We start from the raw sequence: 17,339 nt of genomic DNA on the forward strand, positions 1-17,339 counted from the left end.
CACATCTTGCTCATAGCTGGACATCACGGCTTTTATTTAAAAAATACCATGTGGCAAAAAGCAAGTGGACAATGCAATATGGCCATTTGTATAGAATGTAAGTGTTCGTAAGGCAACTTTATATTTTGAAATGCGTAGAAAATTCCATATGGATATGATCACCTTTTCACGCAACCGTGAATAGGCAGGACAAAAAAAAGCAAATGTGCTTTTGTTTTCCAGTCAAGGAGACACATGGGGTATAATTCGCAAGGTGGCATAGAGCTGTTGCTAGCCATTAGGTAGTAAAACTATTTAGGGGGAAAATACCATATAGAAATATTATGTAGAATTCTGTAATAACAATGAGGGTAATGGCATCCAAAAAAGCATCACATTTTAGTTCATTTTTAAAATTAAGAAAGTGGTGAATAATACCACTTTTCTTGGATGTGTGACTCCAGGACTACATCAGACATGCACCATAAATATTATTAGGGTGTTTCCACACTTTCATTGTAGTAGATCTTGGGTTCCCCACTGCTCATTCAACTCAAAAATGAACAGGCAGATGTTTAAATTTGTCAGCCTTTATTACACATACACATTCCACATTTAATCTTTCTTGTAAGCAGATTCTGCATGGTTGCAGCTCCTCTGCAACATCCCTTCTATCAATTTGTTAACACATTTCAGCATATACATAACCCTAATCAGAGTATGAGGCTTTCATCAGGACTGAGATCATTATTTGGGAGGCTCAGTGTTTCCTAGTACTAATAGAAAATCTATTTAATATGTGGCCTAAATGATGCAAGGACACAATTAAAACAAGTGTGCAGAATTACTATTGGTATACTAAACCAGTTGTATTTGGTGTGGACCCTTTCAATTTAAATAAATGACAACATTGAGGGAGCTGGGCAGTTTACCTCTAGGACAGCTGGCTTTTCTATACCTGATCCCAGCGGTGTGCCTGGGTATAGTTTAAATAACCAGACACCAAAATACTGAAGTGACTGAATGGAATTTTATATATTTGTGATGTCCCTTTGATGCTGTGCTTATTCCTGATCTAAAAAAATGATATTCCCAATCATGGAGATTTAGATTTTGTTTTAAAACTTTTTGTCTCTGTGTAATTATGGAATGAAATTATAAAAATTGAATTCAAGAAAAATTATGTATGGAATCTTCACAGTCCTAAAAAAGTTTCAAATAGAAGAACGAAATGAGTTGCCTAACTTTTTTATCATCTCTTAGCTCAAATTTGAATAAAGAAGATTCCATGACAAATCTCCATGACTGGACTTTTGGACTGAAAAAAAAGACTAATTTTGTGTTTAAATCTCTATATATTGTTCTAAAAGAAAGTGGCGTGTGCCTTTCCCATCTTGTAATTTTATTTGTCTGCTATTCATGCTCCTGCGGGATACAGCAAACCCGAGGAAGACGGTGCCTAAAAAAACATACACATTACCTGTAGAGGGAGACTAATGAGTTAATCCATTCATATCTATTTCATCCCATCTCAGTCTTGGATTCCCTGTAACAGGCAGACCATACTGCAGGTCATGGTGCATGGTGAAGAGAATACGTTTTTTAACAGGGTGAGACGGACACAAGATCCAGGTCCATTTCCAAAAAGCACTTTTGCTACCTCTATCCAAAAAACTGTGTTCACGTACCTCCTTTCATCCTTTCTCTTTTTCTTGAGGGCCCACACATTGCGTATTCCACCCGCAACACATTGGCATTTCCTACCAGCTTCTGCTTTCTCTGCTCCACTCAGGATGTATGGAAGCAGACCATGTAGCTTAATATAAGGATGAACAACAAGGGTAACTATAATGTCTGTCACCTCCTCAGTGAAGTGTGTCCTCCTCTTTAGTGTGGCATTCTAAATCTCAGAGAGTGGGTTGTTTTCCTGGTGTCTGCAGAGTCATGTTTTTGGAGGGATGAGGTCAGAGCACAGGGTGTGGACTGACTTTATGTGCTTGCATTGTTAATGATTGAAAGGTGTGTGTGATTGTCTATAAATAAATGCTATTTGAAAGTGTTCTCTACCGCTGGTTTCCACAGACTTAGCAGAGATCTCTATCTCTATGGTAAATCTACACTGTAGGTGCATACATACTAGTAGTACATGTACAGCTGTCATTTCAGTCATAACAGTCTCTACCTCCTCATAAGAGAGTGGAGACTCTTAAATCCTACTATTATTAGCTGTCCACTCCAACTGGAGAATACCATTCGGGTGGGAGATCTTTGCCTTACCATACAAGGAAATCTACATGTGGAGACATTTCTGTACAAGCTTGGTCTGGTGGCTCCTTCGGCTAAAGCATCCACTCCAGGAGTGTGGGTTTGACCTCCTTGTTGCAGGTTCAAAACTCATCAGGTCCACTCCAACTTTCATCTTTCTGAGGTCGATAAAAGGAGTACAATTGAGTGGGGTGGGCAGATACAGACGTTATGTTACTTCCACAAGTAGATTTCACTTTGCAATTCAGGCGAATCATTTTTCGATTTCTTCTGATATATTTTATAGTTCTTCAGCTCTAGCTTTAGATACTAGTATTTTTACTTGTATGATCTTGTGCTGCCTGACAAATATTTCATAAAAGTAATTATCCTTTTGAATTTGCGGTCTAGCATGCATCAATAGACCACAGCACTAAAGAATAACAATGCCTAATTTATCTTCTGCCTTCTTTTCATCCTGGTGATGGCAAAATCAAAAAAAGGATAAATGAGGAGAAGACAATGATGTTCTAGTTATTGATAACTTGTCACCGTTTCTTTATAGTTTCTATTAGTTCTTTTACCAAATGAAATTCTACAAATTATTTTAAGTGTTGTTTAAATATATTCTTTTGATTCCATTTAAGAAAATTCGGAAAACATTTTCATATTATTAGAAGGGTAATTTATGTTTTCTTTATAGCAATAATAATACAAAGCTTTAAATAATGGTGCAGGTGAGGCCTTTGTGGCTGCAGGTTAATAAAGCCCTGGTAAAAAGCCAATTCAAAGGGTAATCTATTTGAGTTGTGCCAACTTTATTTAAAATGTTATGTAGGTTCACTCTTTCATTCACATTCTGTGCATACTTGAAACAGACTGATATTTCAGCTACACCATTACTCAGCAATTTAAAATAACTCTCAATCAATCTCTAATACTGTGATTAAAGCCTTGATTTTCTTATTATACACTTGTCTATTAAGTTGCAGTATCAGAACATTGTGAATGAAATATTGTGATACAAAACTGTCACCAAAAATATTAACTGCGACAATATTGATAAGCTAAATATTATATATAAGGGTGGGCATACCTTGCATAATGTATCATAGCAAATCTACTTGAAATGACTGAAAAACTATGTGAAATTATGTTTAATTACGCAAAATGCATCTCACACTGAAATAATTCCCCGAATGCCCTGTTTGTGTAAAAATTCAGCTCAAAAAGTAATTTTGAGTTTAGTTCCGGTTGCTTGCATTCAAAACACACTGCTCATGTTAGAACCAAATCAAACAGAGAGGAACACTCTGGAGTCCCTTAGAAGGAGAACACATCTAATTGTAAAACACTCAGATAAGGGCAGTGCTGTGGTGATTCAAAATAAGAAGGACTACAGAGAGGCTTGCCTCACCTTACTAAGAGAGGAAAGGAACTATGAGGGCCTAAGATCAGACCACACAAGGAGACTACTAGAAAGTATAAAAAACCTTAGTGAAGGAGGCTAAGGAGAATGAGTGTATCGCGTGTCCAAGAGCAGAGTTATTTACCACAGAGAACACCAGAGTACCGTATTTCTACACCCTGCTGAAAATATATAGGGAGGCACCCCCCTTCTGGCAGGCCAATTGTCTCAGGAATTGCTTCGGTCCTGAAGCCACTATTCCAATTTAAAGACTGGTTCTTACACCGTCTGGCTGAGATCATATGTCAAGTGCACAAAAATCTCCTGAATATTCTAAGCAAGGTGGAATATGACCCAAACAAGAAGAAGATGCTCTGCTTCAATGTGGAGGCTCTGCTTCAATGTGGAGGCTCTTTACAGGAGCATGCCACAAGAGGAGAGCATAAGAGTCATTACGTAAACTCTACGCAACCAAGAGTGGAATTGGATGCCCCTATTTGTTGTATCATAAAATTTGCCAAAACTGGCACGGATGGACAACTATTTTTTTAGGGCAAAACATTCCTCCAACGCGATGGGCTATCGATGGGCAGAACCTTTGCGCCCAGAGTGGCATGCCTCTATGTCAACTGATTCGAGGAAGATAACGTGGTTGTACAACCCACACAGGAACAATATATGCCTGTGTCATAGATACTTAGACGACAAGATCGTGATTTGGTGAGGTGACGGTACAGAAACCCAATCCTTCCTGGACTGGATCACCACAAGGAACCCATTCCTATATTCTTCATAACCTCTGACAACCTGATGGTGTCATTCTTAGACATAAGGATCATTGTCAAGAATGGGAGGCTATCCACAAGTCTGTATTCAAAACCTACAGAAAGGAGCAGTTTACTCTATTTCAAAAGTACACACCCATGGGTCCTCAAAGGAAACCTCCCAGTGGGTCAGTTTCAGCAGATCAGGAGGAACTGTTCAGAATTGGACAATTACAAGCAAGAGGCTGAGTCCCTATCCAAGAAACTACTCTAAAGTGAAAAAACGTGCCCAGAAAATACCAAGGGGGGTTTTGCTAGAACCAAGTGTTGAGAAAGACACCAAGTTCATCATCTGCATCAGCACTAATAATAACTCCTCCAACGCCATGAAGAAGATCATCAACAAACATTGATGAATTTTAACTTCTAGCTAAATAACTTTTAAAAAACTGATGTTCTCTTTCAAAAAGAATAGGAGCATTAGAGACATGTTGGTCCGCACCAGACCATATAAAAATCGAGAATCGCTGAGGCCCAACACTTTGTGAAACCTCCCACTGGTGATGGGTCAAATTCCCTGTGGCCAATGCACAGTATCACCTCTGACTAAACACTCACAAACCCTAGACTTGGCCCTCCAAACACCATGGGAAAAACGTAAACACACAAACTGTAATTCTGAAAATGTCATCTACATGATAGTGTATCCCTTCAATCTAAGGTATATGGGCATGACAACAAGAAAAGTCAAAATCATGAAAGGTGAACAAAGGAGCACTATCTGCTGTCAGAAAGCCTCGATGAGGCTCACAGACGTTTTTTAGAAAAGAGACACACCGAGAATAAAATGACTTGGAAAGTGACTAAAAAATTATCATGCTTGTCAGGAAACATACAATCTGTCTTAGAGAAGGAGCAGCGGTGGGTCGATATATTGAGAACGCACAAGGTCAGACTCAACAAGGATATCCCGTTGACCCATCTTAATCCATTAAACTAACAAAACTCTTTCATATACACTTTGCATACCTCACAGTTAACCAACGTAAGTCCGGTTCGCCCATAAAAGACATCACCACCACAAAGGGTCTGCATTAGTCACCCAATTTATCACAATAAAGACCTATGGAATCCCCAACACAAATAGAGTGATGCACCAGCCACCCCTCCTTGCACAACTGTCATGAATATTTGACCCCCCCTTATAATTGATGTTAGAGGGTTGTAACTCATACTATTGAGATGAACAATTCAGGTCTGAGCGTACAGTGTGTTTGCCTTTATCTTTACTTTCCCCAAGTTTTTCTCTGTATTCAATGACATTTTGGTCAATAAAGTGCTCTTTCTCGATGTCCCCATTATTATTAATACAACATGTATCTCACATACACAATAAAGTTGTTCATGAGGCTGCACAATCCAGTTACCAGAGAGCCTCAATAGTATTGTATGTCCTAACTTTTTACTTTGCCGGTACCTGTGTTATTGGATATCAAAGCATGTGAAAACAATAGCATATACAACCTTCCCATACTTGCAGCGCATGCAAAACTACATTTCTCATAAACCTGTGCTACAATACTAACACAGAGTATGTGCCACACCATGACCCGAATACATTTCCCATCAGCCGTTTACAGTGCGTGTGACAGACAGAATGCGCCACACCGGGACCCAGCTGCAAAGAATCGGCTTGGTCATGGCCCCCACGGTTACCCGCAATAATTTCATTTAAAAGCCGGGTCTCCTAATACTGACTGTAGGAGTGAGCAGGCATGCAAGTCAGTGTGAGACGAGTCATTCAAACCCTTGAAAATGTGAGATGGGGAAAATGTTACCATGATTCTGCCAATTCTATGCTGATTAGTGCACCTGCTTTAAGAGGAACTTCCCATCATTTAATGGAACAGTGGTGTTTTCTAACCTTCTGACAGTGTGTGACTACAGGGGCATTCTTCCATGCCCCTCCAAGTAGCAGAATAATTATCTCAATTGGGGTAAGTGACAATGTGAATGTTGATGCCATTTTTCTTATCTATTTGTATTCCACATGTGATTATTCTCACTAAAAATGGCCTGCTGCTGTTGACAAGATCACTTTAAACCACAAACTACATGTGAGATTAAGTAGATACAATGTACAGTGGAAATGAGAAGGTGCGTTGATCAAAATATGGGTGACCTCAGCTGCACACTATACACCGTGACAAAGCATGCATGCTTAGGCACTTTTAACTCGGTAGCCATACCCTTTGAAAGAGTGCCATGTAGTAGATATGATCTACTGTATCTGTCTTTCCTTCCCACAGGGCAAGTCCCACAAAATAAGGACATTGTAGTTTAAAGTTTTGTGATCTATTGTTAGTTTTTCTTACAGAAACAGTGATGCTACCTTGAGGCGAGTGTTTCTAACTCATTGTGCAAGCAATTTTAGATTGCATGCTTCACATACCGATCACTAAATAGTGACTGTACATTACACAGGGAATTTTACTGACTTTTTACATCCCAAATCAAGCCTTGGCCTGGATAGGAAGTAGTGTAGGAGCTAAAACATGACAGCAAGCATTTTACGGTCATCAGTCCATTATATCCTTAACACATCTAATATACATCATTTTTACCCGTCCCTCTCAGACCGCGATCTGAGGTAGGAATTTTATCCGAAGTACCTGGTACAATTAATGTACAAAGTGCTCCTTGGAACCTGGCAGAGCCCATTCTGGTTTTTAGGGACCAGGGTGGACCATATGATGCAGCATGACACTATTAAAGTACATGAGGCTCATAATATAAAAAAGAATGAATTTCGTTCACTTCATTTAATGCTGACCGGGTCCATGTGTGGGATAGAATTCCTTTTTTTCTGTAATGCAAGAATTACTTTTTGTTTTTTGTAGATTAATATAGCTCTGGTCAAAATCCATTCAAAGGGTAAACTATTTCAGTTGTGCCACCTTTATTTAAAATATTATGCAGTTTCAAGCTTTCATCCACATTCTGTACATACTTAAAAAATACTGATATTTCAGCTACACAATTGCATCAGCAATTTAGAATGATTTTCACCCAATCTCTCACACTTTACTTAAAACTTTGATTTTCTCATTATTCAAATGTCTATTAAGTTTTATTTTCAGAACATTGTGAATGAAATATTGTGATACAAAATTGTCATAAAAAATATTAACTATGAGAATATTAAAAAGCTAAATATTATATGTAGGGGTGGGCATAACTCACATAATTTCTGGTAGCATATCTATGTGAAATGACTAGCAAACTATGCTAAATTATTTTTAATTATGCAAAATGAATCTTACACTGAAAAAATTACCCGAATGGTTAATTCGGGTAAAAATTGAGCTCAAATGTAATTTTGAGTTGAAACCCGGTTGCTCCCATTCAAAACAAGGCACTTACGTTTGAATTGTAGTTTTGGACTTAAAAGTTACCCAAACCATCCATTTGGGTAAAATATCTACCTGAAATCTTGTTGACTGCCAATGTTAAAGGAGCTGGTGCTTGCAAGCATCACCCTGCGGTTCGCATTCAGATTTGTAGTTTTGACCATAAAAAAATAATCTGAACGGGCCTCCCGGGTAAATAATCTACAAACAAATGTTGCTCGCATCTAAAAATTATCCACACAGTATACCTTGCTCTTAAATTTCTTCCCAAAGTTATACCATGGGGAGGGATTGGGTATTGTTGTTAATTTTGAGTAATGTTGTTACTAGGAATTAACAAAATCATGCCAATTACTCTGGCATAATAAAAACTATGCGTAGGCCTAACTATATATAGTGTACGTTAGCTATACACATGTATGTACCAATAAAAATATATATCTTCAAGATATGTGAACGCAGCATTAAGTGTAAATCAATACTTATCTATGTACACTTACCTTCACCATAATTTGGTCTTATTTTTGTGTCACATTATTTCTGTCTTTTATATTGTTACATTAAGTCTCCATCAAGGACCATAACAAGAATAAAAAGACACATAAAGCATGGTTCAAGCTTTCATTTATTAAAAAATAAGTTGCAACACTTTCTACATACTTAATTTTTTATGTCAGGACCCCATCCTGTAAGTCATCAAAAGAGACATCACTACTAATTTTCAGGAGTCCTCTCCGACAGCAAAGTTATTCTTCATGCAGTTGTTTGACTAATGACCCCACAAAAAGTTTGAGCATACCTCCATCCTTTACTGAATTAAATCTGCTAACTCTCCTGTCCATAAAGCATCTCAAAGAATGTTGTGTGATACAAAAGACACTCCATTTAAGTAAATATCAACACAATGGCTATCCAAAGGTACTGTGCTACCTCAGACATTTTCTTCATTGCTGCAATCTTGCCACAACCCCACCCTGTATCCCTTTACATCCACCACCAAACCACAGATACACTATATTTCAGATGCCCCGCTCTATTTGTACATACTTGTTGCTGCTAATATTGTATATCTGATTGCATGTCTAACCCTTCAAGTGGTTCGAGGGTTACAATGTGTAAATTCCTCATAAATAATAAACACATTCAGCCCTTAAAAGCAACCTTACAATGTATGTAGTTCCCATCTTTTCTAATGTTAATTAAGCTTATATCTGGGTATGTAATTATTTTCTAATCTTCAACAATGGTACAGATTACGTTGAAATTCTATTTTCTGGAATTGAATGAAGGGACAAAGTGACTAGAACTTTTAAAGATTTGTTTCTTATAAACACTCTTTGTGTAGGGTTGTGGAGTCTCTGTATTGTACACTCTATATATACCCCTTGTTTGTTGTAGAATTTAGGTATTTGCAATCCATCAAAACTAAAATCAAATAGTTCTGTATTTCATAAAAACTACCCCCAGAAACCCAATATCAAATATTACATTGGCAAGCCTACTTTCATAATCACTTGCAATTTATGTTTGATATATTTCTCCTTTTGTTCTATTCATGAATTATTATAGTGTGTTTGTCAACTCTCGCTCATTAAATGGCTCTGCAAACTTTCTATATGATTTTGCATAATACACACTTTCTGATCAAATTATTTTATCACAGTATCAAATGTTGTATCTTTTCGCCAATTCCAGCTATTCATTGACTATTTTTGATTGATGCAGCTTGAGTTTCTGGAGTTCAAATGTTTACCTTATTAACAGACAATTGATGCTGATCATCTTAGGAACATACTTCAGAGCTGCATACATGGTTTCTGGTTTATTTGTAGGCTAGTGTCCCCATTTTTCTCTCCACAAAATACATATCTGCTGGGTTATCTTGATTATCTCCTCAAAGAGAGGGTTTTTTTCTTCACATAGGTTGTGGCCCTGATCCTTAATCCTGAAATGTAGATCTTTTTGGTTCATCATACAGTGGCTGTTGTCTTCTGTTTCTTATGTTGTGTAATGAAGTTTTCTTCAAAAAGTCTAAGTGTGAGGGGCCTGTACACAGGGGTAAATTTACACATGGTTACATCTACATTTGTAAACGTGTTCTTACACTTTGTAGAAAATGAACTACTTTTAGATGTTCACCATTTCCACTTGGAGACGTTATAACAAAATAACTAGGCTAGCATTGCCCCACCCTAAACAAATCAGGGTGTGGAGCATTTCAACATATAGAGAAATTGAAAAAAGGTTGATTAGTCAACATTGGTAAACATTGTTTGTTAAATATTTATGTAATTGAATTTTGTATATTAATTTTTATGCACAGCAATATACAAAATGCTGCAACACACTTACCTTAATATTTAATTAAAGTGTAACTAACGAACATCTATAAGATTACATTTCAATTATTCAATTTTCATTTAAAATTAATATGTTTCTTTATAATGAAGTAAGAATCACTAAAATCTATATATACAATTGATATGAATTAGTTAAAAAAAAATAAAGTTACAGATATGTTTAAAGGATTTTAATAAAATACTGTATAATAATATATTTTAGTATTTTTACAAGTGTAGTTTTTGAAAAGAAATAGGCTTACTGCTTTGTGAGGGGGTTCATCACTCTAAGCCTCTCCTTAGTCATTCTAAGCACATCATTTTCCAATCACTCTCTACTGTTTCACTTATATTTTTTATAAAAACATACATATATACAAATATTAAGCATTTAGAAAAGCAAAAATGAAACACTGTTATTTGGAATTCTGAAGTGTTAGGGAAAGAAGCTTTTATTAGAATCGAAACAAATCAAGACAATTTAATTGATGATGGACAAATAATAAATATTCACTGAAACCACATTTCCAAACATCATCATTTTTGAGCAATCTAGTTTTGTCAGTAAAACTGTATGTCTGTGCAAATGTAGTGCTCATTTCAAAGGACAATATGCTGCCTTTTAAATGACAGCGTGCTATGACACTATCCTTTATCTACATTCAAAAACTGCCTGCTTCATGTCCCTTAAGGTTAGGTGGGTTGCAGAAGTTTGTCATTCTAAAAAGTGGGTTGTTGTTCTGCAAACGTTTGGGAAGCACTGGTACAGATATTTGCCAGTCAGATGTCAATGCATCCGCAGGCTTGTATTTCCTCGTAACAACTAAAATATGTACATACCATTTTTAACATATAAATCTATGGAATTTGTTGTCTTACATATCTGCATTATATTCATTAATGAAAGTGTGAAGAAACAACAGTAGCATAGAGGTGTGAAATTGCGTGCTGTCTTACATGCCAAATTGGTTATTGACATATTTGACTAACAAGTTTCCATGGAAACAATATGACTACAACTTGTATTTATTGAAAGCTTTTTATTTCTTGGCATATAGTGGGGTGAGATGTACAGTGTATTAAACTATATCCAGATGGAAAGTTATGATATTGACATCATTATTTCTGAAAGGTGTGCTTTGGTCACATGCCATTCAGTTTGTACAGCTTTTAAAGCAGAATTGTGAAACAAATTCATCAGTTTACATTTTCTAAAGTGAGCACTTTTATATCTTATAAGGTTCAAGAAAATCTAAACATGTTTCCAATTTGAGATTTGGAGGCAGGATAACACACAACATTAATGTAAGATGTCTTCATTCTGATTAGATAGAGAAAATAAATTGATACTGCACTAATGTCTTTCACTAAATGTATGCCATTTATCCTCTTCAAAACTGTAATTGAACTATGATGATGGCCATATCTAATCACTTGTTTTATTCAGGGTTGAACTGGGACAAAATAACGGCCCGAGCACTAAAATAAAAGGGGCTCCCATTAAATAACCAGACATCCAAAAAAGTGGCCCACCTTTGAAAATTATACCAGGTCTGAACTTATATAGACAGGCTCCATGGGAATTTTGCAAGTTATTGGAGACTGTATAAATGTGTGTATGAGGATGCAATATTTGTGGTACAATCATGGACATCTACAGTGAAAACCAGTCCACCTGTCCATAAACAAGGTCCACACACTGATCTGTAAGACGAGTCCTTTTGGCACTGCCTGGTTGCCCTATAGGCTAGTCGAACCCTGGTTTTATTTTTTTTAAAGCGCTTGTTTTTTTTAGGACAAATTTCTACCTCATAGTCCTTTAAAATTCATTGAATAAGGACAAATAGTGTGTTACCACTGTTTAAATATGGTCATTTGATACAATATTTTACACAGAAATGTCATCTGGCATATTAAGTCCTACATATAAATTACAAAATATCTTCACAGTAAATTTTATGGGAGATATTTTTCTAAATTATATTTAGGACCTCATTTTTCTGACAGAAAATTTTCTGACTATGATATTCTGGTACAATACCTAAAGCACTCCACTGTGTACAATTAACATTTCTGTAATTGTTAATGTCCTATTACTTACCGGTAATCTTCATTACTCCTTTGTCGTGTTGTTCTCGTCCCCTTCATTAAAAACAAGTGAGATAATCATATCTCACCAACAGAACAAATGAATGCTGGAACTACCCCTCCCCCTGGAAGTACATAACCATACCCATCCCAGCATTCCACCTGAACCAACAAGCCCCCAGATGAAGGACGCTAAGTCCGGGAGGGAGGGAGGGAGGAATGTAATGAAGGGGATGAGGACAACAGGACCAGGAGTAATGAAGATGACCAGTAAGTAATAGGACATTACCCCCAGGTCCCCCCTGTCCTCGTCCCCTTTATTAAAAACAAGTGAGAATACTCAAACCCCAACTGGTCATCATTCCACAACAAACCATCAGGACACAGAACAAACAGTAAACCCAGTGATTTATTGAACGGAAACAGGAAACAAGGGAAACCAGGAGCACACAACCTGAAGCACCCCCAAACCAAAATTAGTATCATCCCCAGATCATTCTGAATGTGATAATGCCTCACAAACATATTAGAAGAGGCCCAGGTAGCCGCCCTACAAATCTCAGATAAGAACACACCGCGGACTTAAGCCGAAGAGGCCAGGAGGGGAGCCAGAAAGAGAGTAGGCCAACCTGATAACCTTCCACAGCCAGCGACCAATGGGCGAAGAAGAAGTCCTGCACCCACAAGAGGAAACACCGAAAGACAAAAAAAGGTAGTCAGACTTCTGAAAAGGACGCGTGCGGTTCAAATAGCTCTGCAATGACTGGCAAACATCCAGCAAAGCCCAAGGGAGCTCACCATCCACCACAGGCCCGGAGCTCAAAGCCGGCAACACCAGCTCCTGGGAGTGATGAAATTGAGATGGAACTTTGGGAACAAAGGAAGAATCCAACTGAAGGAACATCCCATCATCCGAAAAAGACAGAAAAGGCTCATGAGCCATCAAGGCCCCAAGGTTCTTCAAGGCGATGGGCCAAAGTAATGGCCACCAACAACACAACCTTGAAAGTAACACATTTCATATCCACGTCCGACAAAGGCTCAAAAGGAGAAGCCACCAAAGCCCTCAACACCATGGGGAGGTCCCAAAGAGAAAAAGAAGGCCTCACCACAGGATGGGATAACGAGACCCTGCGCAGTAAACGAGACGCCAAGTCCTTGACATTAGACAAATTCCCCCATAGGGAAAGGAAAGCCCTGACAGCAGCCCACTGAGCACGTAAAGTGGAGACAGCCAAACCCTTCTCAAACCCGTCCCAAAGGAACTGAAGGACATCCGGCAGGGGACAAACCAGAGGTGACAATGTCAAAGCCTGACTCCTATGCTGAAAGATCCCCCAATAAGGATTGTCGGACTTGAAAGTAGATGGCCTCCTGGACTGCTAAAGGGCCAAATCTAAATGCTCGGGGAGACCCTGGTTCCTTCACCCCTGCCTCTCAACTTCCAGACCTGCAGGGACAACATTGGAGATGACCACAGGGGAGACAGAAGCAACAGAAACAACCAAGGACCCTGAACAGCCAACAATTGGAGAGTGGGAAACCAGGAACACAGGGTCCAAAAGGGCCCCACCACCTCCTGATCCTCCAACAACAGACAAGACAGGAACCCGGGGATCAGAGCCAGAGGTGGAAAGGCATACAGCAACTGAGACGGCCTCGCAATGGTCAGAGCATCCAACCCCCAAAGCTCTCACCTGATGGACCCAGGAGCAGAAGCGGGGAAGCTGAGCATTGTGCCGGGAAGCAAAGAGGTCGATAAAAGGAAGAACAAACCTCACTCACACAAGACGAATGGCCACTGGAGTCAGAGACAACTCCTGGGATGCAAGGAAAATGGACTGAGGGCATCCGATACCCCATTGTCCACACCTCAGATGTGCATAGCCATTAGAGGCAACAGGTGCCCCTCCACCCAACAAAACAAAGGGAACACCACAGCATTGAGGGACTTGGACCGAATACCACCCTGGTGATTCAGGTAGGCCAGTGTCACCATGTTTTCTGAACAAACCACCACATTGTGATGCAACAATTGATCCTGGAACCCCATGGCAACCCGGAACACGACCTACAACTTGCACCAATTCGAAGACCTCCTCCCTTCCAAAAGGGACCAACAACCCTGAAGGGAGTCCATTCCCAACATTGCTCCCCACCCCAAAGCACTGCTATCCCTTCCAACTGGAGGAGCGGGGTGCAGAGGCAGCCGCCAGGTGAGATTGTCCGGCACCGTCCACCGGCGCAGGGCATGAAGGTCAGACAGAGACACCGGATTTAAGAGGGACAAATTGTGGGGCAATGGATCCCAAAGAGACAACAGATGTGACCAAAGAGGCCACAGATTAAACCATGCCGAAGGCACCGTGAAGACTGCAGCAGCTATCAGACCCAGAAGTCATAACCAGAGATGGATTGGGAAGGAACATCCCTCCAGAAAACGACGAGCAAGGGAACACAAGTCACTGACCGAGACAGAGGAAGAAAAACCTGATTCAGATCGGAGCGGAAGCGAGCCCCCATGAGCGTCAAGTCCTGGGAAGGTACCAGCTGGCACTTGGGGAGATTCAATGAGTAGGAAAGCGGTTTAATTTTTAGATGTTTGGGTTAGAACAAATGAACATGGTCTTTGCACCAGTCTGTACCAAAAACCAACTGACAGAAATAGTGCTTTGCTATACCAAAGTTTAAGTAAAACGCTTTGTTTCTGTTCACGTGGATCAGTGTTTGAACCTGCCGGCAGATTCACTGACACATTTTTACAATGTTTCATGCAATCATGACACACTTTGATACAGGACACTTCGGACTTTATTACGAAGCTTGGAAACATGACCCTCTTACCCACAGATGATTGTATATTATGCACGATTGATGTGGTTGTACTAAATACATCCATTGCACACTCTGAAGGCCTTGAGGCTATTGAGTGGTCTCTACTTTGACAAGATACAATTGATACGAATAAAATATTCTTGCTAGAATTAATACACTTCTGTCTTCATCACAGCTATTTTATATGGGCTAAGAATTTTTATTTACAACTCAGCGGAACTTTGATGGGGTTCGCAGGAGCTCCTTCGTATGCCAATACTTTTATTGCAAAATTCGAGGAAGATTACATATTTGAACAATCGGATTGGACGGAACATCTATGCTTTTTTTGCCGAACATTATCCATCTCATCTCAAGGAATCCCAAGATTCAATTCACCTATACAATGAGTAGGAAAGCGGTTTAATTTTTAGATGTTTGGGTTGGAACAATAAATAAGGTCTTTGCACCAGTCTGTACCAAAAACCAACTGACAAGAATAGTGCTTTGCGATACCAAAGTTTTCATCCACCAATGATACTGAAGAATCTTCCATATTCCCAGTTTTTACGAATAAAACGCTTAGTTTCTGATCACGCACAATGCTACACTTCAATTCAGGATGTGAAAACAAAATATGTAAGTCGAGGTTACCCCAGTGAACTTTTGGATGCTCAAGCTACGAAAGCATTAACACAAGTACGCAGTGATCTACTCAAGAAAAAACAGAAAACTGAGACATCTTGTGCTGTGTTTGTTTCTAAGTTCACAATTAATTCTCAAAAAATACGCAATATTATCAACGAGATGGGAGCTTTTACAACAAGAACCTGATTTCAGAGATATTTTCGCATCTAAACCTCTATTTGCATACACTCGTTCAAGAAACATCAAGGAACTGCTTGCCCCAAAAACCATCCCTAGCAAAAAGGACAATGTGGAAATGCGGAAGTGTTTGAACTGCATACACTGCAATAATGTTATCACCGGGAACATTATTTCTCATCCACACACAGGCGAAAGTATCAAACTATCCTTCAAAGGTGATTGCAACACCAACAACGTAATTTATTCAATCAAGTGCCCTTGCAGCATGCTATACATTGGGAAGATGGACAGGAAACTGAAGACTCGCATTTCTGAATACGTAACAAAAGCACTATTTCTTGTTTAGCGACACATTGGATCGAAAATCATCATTCCATTGCACAGATCAAATTTCAGATCATAGAAATTGTAGTGGAGTTTCCAGGCCTGGATATCAACAGACGCTTATTACAAAGGGAAACATTTTGGATGAAATGATTAGGCACTTTGAAACCATGAGGGCTCAATGATAGACTCGAAATGAGTTGTTTTCTATAACGCAACCAGGTTCACTCATTACCGAGTGGTGATGTTTAATTTACTCATGTTCATGGTGTATAACTACCCATGTCACAACAAAGGTTTTTCTCTACAGTATACGTCTTTAGGATACTCATCAATTAGACCATTTTCTCTGATTTTTCTACTCTTTCATTTCGTGTGATCCTTGGTTTTTTCTTTCCATTTCTTGCTTTAGCTTAAGGTTTATTCACTATATGTTATTGACATATGGAGTGATGCATCCTTGTAGAGATTATTGGTATATAGTATATGATAAAGTAATGGCTTTTACATCATGGGTGGTGCCTCATAAAGATCGTTTTTTCCTTAGCTCATTACATAGAGAAGCAGGTGACCTAGTATGGTAGATGCATCAACCAGAGCGTCATTTATGTTTTAATATATTTCCTTGCATCATTAGGTGAATTTGGGACAGGGACAGATTCATTCTAGATTGATTTACTGCCTTTAGCGCATTCAGATTCACAATCTTGAGCAGCGCTGTTTATCTATAGGTTAATATGTATTGTACACATTGTTTTAAGATGGCTGCTATTGAACTATCTATTATACACGGAGTTCTGCGCATAATTTTGCCTTCATTGCTAATTAAGTTTAGCGGCATATCACTGTGATTTTGAAGTAAAGATTGTAAATCTAGTCATTTTTAGGTCTCGCATAGGCAGCGCATGCGCTGCCTCTCCGAGGCATTAAGTAATATGTATGGTGGGTGAAAGTCCGCCTATTGCCCGGTTCTTTCTCCTGCAGCTTGCGATTTGTTGAATGCTAGCACAGCTCCTGTTACCTGGCTTTTTACTGGCTCTCGATCTGTAACTGACTTCCGTTTAGTCCGGAAGCAGCAGCGCCTAACTACTGTTTTTGTTCGCCAGATCGGACTCTTTTTTTGTCTCTGCATTCTTGCCTG

Source organism: Triturus cristatus, chromosome 8 (genome assembly GCF_964204655.1).
Source record: "Triturus cristatus chromosome 8, aTriCri1.1, whole genome shotgun sequence".
Taxonomy (NCBI): Eukaryota; Metazoa; Chordata; class Amphibia; order Caudata; family Salamandridae; genus Triturus; species Triturus cristatus.